Genomic DNA, 4,893 nt, shown 5'->3' with positions numbered 1-4,893 from the left:
GCAACAGTTAGTGGGGGCGACCTCTACTACGGCCGCAGCGGGCCCATCTACTGCCGCGGTACCGACCGATGGTGTTCGTCGGAGCGGCAGGACCCGTCCGGAGCCCGGAGCTCACTTCAGCAGTGGTAAGATTATTTTTGATTGTGTTTTATTGTGTGTGTTTGGTGGACTAGACACGAGAAGTTGTTGCCAGGTCTGCTTATAAGTTACAAGTTACAAGACACACACACACACACACACACACACACACACACACACACACACACACACACACACACACACACACACACACACACACACACACACACACACACACACACACACACACACACACACAGAGTAGCATGGGGACACCCTCTCTGATTATGATGTTAGCCTATATATTTACTGTGCTGGTGAGTGATGCCTTATAAAAATAGCAGATCTACAAGCTTGTGAGCTTGTAGATGGCTGCTATTTTTTTTTGGAGGGGGATGCAGGTGCACAAAGCACTCTCCTCTGACCTTGTCTGAGAAATAAACAACATGTTGATGCTGTCTTGTCCAGTTCATGTCAACAAACTTTTTGTTGACATGTCAAAAATCCTCTTTGATCTGAATTGGACTGACTATAGATTCACACACAACACTGTAGCACCACCAACACACTCTGTCTGATTATGAATGATGATAATGTAGCCTATATATTTACTATGTTCTATTGTGTGATGCCTTATAAAAATAGCAGATCTACAAGCTCGTTGTGAGTTTGTAGATCTGCTATTTTTATGGGGGAGTAGGCAGGTGTGCTTTATTGTAAGTCACTCTGTCTGGATAAGAGTGTTTGCTAAATACCTAAATTGATTTGATGTTCATAATATTTACCAAGTATTTGATATTTCATTTCAGACTTTGACATGGTTGAGGATGTGGAGGATGGCCGGACAACCCTGGCCAGACCATCTAGCAGAGGTAAGAACTTTTTCTGTATGACACTTGTACACAGGAATACAAAATTGCTAAAACCCCACAGAACAATGGTACATGTAGCCTATATATTTACCATGCATGTGTGTGGTGCCATAAAAAATGTCCAGTTCATGTCAACAAACCTTTTCAAAATCCTCTTTGATCTGAATTGGACTGACAGTAGATTCACACACAACACTGTAGCATGGGGACACTGATTATGAAGGATGATAATATAGCCTATATATTTACTATGTTCTATTGTGTGATGCCTTATACAATTGCTAAAACCCCACAAAACAATGGTACATGTAGGCTATATTCTTTATCATGCATGTGTGTGGTGCCGTAACAAATAGCAGATCTACAAGCTCGTTGTGAGTTTGTAGATCTGCTCTTTTTATTCGTTTTTTGGAGGGGGATGCATGTGCACACAGCCCCCCTGTGTGTTGATCTGAATTGGACTGACTCTAGATTCACACACAACACTGTAGCACCACCAACACACTCTGTCTGATTATGAATGATGATAATGTAGCCTATATATTTACTATGTTCTATTGTCGGATGCCTTATATAAATAGCAGATCTACAAGCTCTTTGTGAGTTTGTAGATCTGCTATTTGTAGTCGCTCTGTCTGGATACGAGTGTTTGCTAAAAGCCTAAATTGATATTTTATGTATGTATATTTACAGCTATCCGACAGCCCTGCCGACTTTCTACAGCTACTCCTGCCTGATGTTCTGCTCCAGGAGATATGCAACCAAACCAACTCATATGCTAAGCAGAGACTTTCAGAGAAGCCACATGCCAGAGGAAAGCGTTGGACAGCATTGACCGTTGTAGAGCTGAAGCGTTTCCTGGGGCTGCTGTTTCTGTCTGGGCTTGTTTCCAAACCTGAGCTTTCACACTACTGGTCAACCGATGAGAACCTAGTAACACCGTTCTTCGGCAGGACCATGAGCAGGAACCGCTTCCAGTTGATTTGGAGCAATCTTCACTTCAATGACACTCCTTCTAAAGACCCGATAAGTATGGCATCAAATCTTATATGCTCTGTGACTCAACGACCGGCTATCTTCACAACATGAAGCCATACTTCGCACTTCCGGTCGACTTCCGGTGGTGTTACACTGAAAATGGTCCCCCTAGAAAATTGAAGAAAAAAAAATCAAAAAAAGGAAAAAGCACCCGGACCGTAGCACTACGGTCTCGGCGCTTAACAGTTGGATTTAACGGACCGTAGGACTACGTTCTTGGCGGTGGATGTGTTAATGCACGGATCCGACACAGTGAACCACAAGTAATAATGTAACACAAGTTGTCGACCTTTGATGTAGGTCAACAACGTACATACAGTATACTGAATGTAGGTAAGTGTGTGTGTGTGTGTGTGTGTGTGTGTGTGTGTGTGTGTGTGTGTGTGTGTGTGTGCGCCCGTTACCTACCTATACCTACCTACTCTATCTATCTATCTATCTATCTATCTATCTATCTATCTATCTATCTACCTATTTACCTTGAGTTTTGTAGCATGCAGCTAGTATAAATCAACCATAAGTCCAACCCCAGCACCTAATGGTAACGTCTAAATGCCTCATCCTATACCACTAACCCCCAACCTCAATCTGTTCCCAATGTAAACCTCACCCTAAAAATATTTGGAACCATAAAGCCACCATTTCTCTTGTGAGGAAATATTTTGTGAGGAAATATTTTACTCACAATGTCTACAAATTCTACTATACTTGTAGGGACATATGGAGTACACGCACGCACGCACACACACACACACACACACACACACACACACACACACACACACACACACACACACACACACACACACACACACACACACACACACACACACACACACACACACACACTGTGTGTGTGTGTGTGTGTGTGATGGCCCTAGAGTCACACAGGTGGGGGCGGTGTGAAGATCAGATGGTCGTCACAGGAGGTGATGTCACAGTGCGTGACCTCACATCTGTCTCTGCCTCTGACCCCTCCCCCTCTGTGATGACCTCACAGCCGCGTCTGCTCTGACCCCTCCCTCTGTGATGACCTCACAGCCGCGTCTGCTCTGACCCCTCCCTCTGTGATGACCTCACACAGGGCGGTACACGGTACATCCTCCTTTGCTTTAGGGAGGGAATCAGGGCTTCATTTGTTCCCGAGCTGCGGGACCTCTGAGAACAGTATTTCCCAAACAGTGGGTCGAGACCCATCTTTGGGCCACGGACCACTTTCTATGGGTCACGAGTAATTATTACCCTTTTTTCACCTACATTTAAAAAACTATTTATAATTACAAAAGATTTTAAAAAGACAAACCAAAAAAATCACAACTTCTCATCAATCATTAAGAACAATTTCAAAACTTGACAAATGATTATTATGATTCAATAAATAAAACAATAAATAAAATAATTTCCAAAATATATGTTTTAAGAAGCGGCGTAAAGCGATGTGTTGTGAGCTTGTAGATCTGCTATTTTCACTATAGTTTGGGTCCCGGTTAAATAACTAATTTCTCTTTTGGCCGCCATTTCGAACACCACCTTGAAAATGAAGCCTTTCCGAAAGGTGTATTTTCCTAGTTTTTTTTTTGTGTGTTATTAAGCTCCTGGCAGCCATTGGATGCCATCTTGAGAATTACGCCTTTCCAGAACATATATTTTCCAAGATCTTTAGCATGTTATTTCAACACATTCTCACAGATAGGTGTCAGTTATTTGCCGCTCTCTCATTTTCACTCCCTAATGCACCACTATACTGTAGGACTACAGCAACTAAAAGGCACACATTGGAGCTTCATATACTACTTGAATCACTAAATTGGATATTAGCTGGCAGCAGCGCTTGCCTAGTAACCTCAATCTCACACGTTTGAATCCCACCAGATCTGACTACCAGAGCCTTGAGTTCGGCCGACCAGCTGCTGCTGGAGGTGCCAACGACCAGGCTAAAAACCAGGGGTGACGGGCCTTTGCGGAGGGGCTCTGGAACAATGTGCCCATACACATCAAAGCTGACCAGTCGATAGTTATTTTAAAAATCTTTATTGAAGACTTAATGTCTTCTCCCTGGCTTTCAGTGACCGCTGATGGAGCCCTACATGTTTTCCCTTTAACTGGTGCTAATGTGTCTTTGTGTTTATTTCATTGTATGCTAATGTATATATTTTATTTTACAGTATATTGCATTGTTTGCGTTTGGTCTTTAACCTGTACAGCACGTTGGTTGACCGGGTCATGTTAAATGTGCTGTATAAAGATATCTATGAAACATCACACACACACACACACACACACACACACACACACACACACACTCTGTGGCACAGTGCGGGGGTCAGGCGCCGGCCCCCCGAGAACCACACAGCTAATGATGTAGCACCAGGAGCCTTACGTCCATGTCTTAATGTCTCTCTCTCTCTCTCTCTCTAAGTGAAGTCGTATGGCTCTCTCTCTCTCTCTCTCTCTCTCTCTCTCTCTCTCTCTCTCTCTCTCTCTCTCTCTCTCTCTCTCTCTCTCTCTCTCTCTCTCTCTCTCTCTCTCTCTCTCTCTCTCTCTCTCTCTCTCTCTCTCTCTCTCTCTCTCTCTCTCTCTCTCTCCTCTCTCTCTCTCTCTCCTCTCTCTCTCTCCCCATATTCAAGCACCAGGTTTGCATTTTTCAGGATTAAAAAAAAGCCAAAAATAGCAGATCTACAAGCTCAAAACGTGCCGCGATGCGCGCGCGCGAGAGAGAGAGAGAGAGAGAGAGAGAGAGAGAGAGAGAGAGAGAGAGAGAGAGAGAGAGAGAGAGAGAGAGAGAAGAGAGAGAGAGAGAGAGAGAGAGAGAGAGAGAGAGAGAGAGAGAGAGAGAGAGAGAGAGAGAGTATAGTGTGGTGTCCTGTATTGATGGCCTGCCGTTGGGTTCTGCTCGTTAAGTCAC

General features: G+C 43.9%; 1 long non-coding RNA gene across 1 annotated transcript; it reads left to right on the top strand.

The window, feature by feature from the left end:
* Positions 1–2,017, top strand: LOC311039737. Its single transcript, XR_014600195.1, has 3 exons — positions 1–125; positions 888–950; positions 1,644–2,017. It is a non-coding gene; the product is annotated as an uncharacterized lncRNA (long non-coding RNA).
* Positions 2,018–4,893: the final 2,876 nt, after the last annotated feature.

This window comes from Gymnoscopelus microlampas, assembly GCF_963454915.1.
Source record: "Gymnoscopelus microlampas genome assembly, chromosome: 23".
NCBI classification, from domain to species: domain Eukaryota; kingdom Metazoa; phylum Chordata; class Actinopteri; order Myctophiformes; family Myctophidae; genus Gymnoscopelus; species Gymnoscopelus microlampas.
Note: the sequence above shows the minus strand (reverse complement) of the source record. Positions and strands in the feature narration are given on the sequence as shown.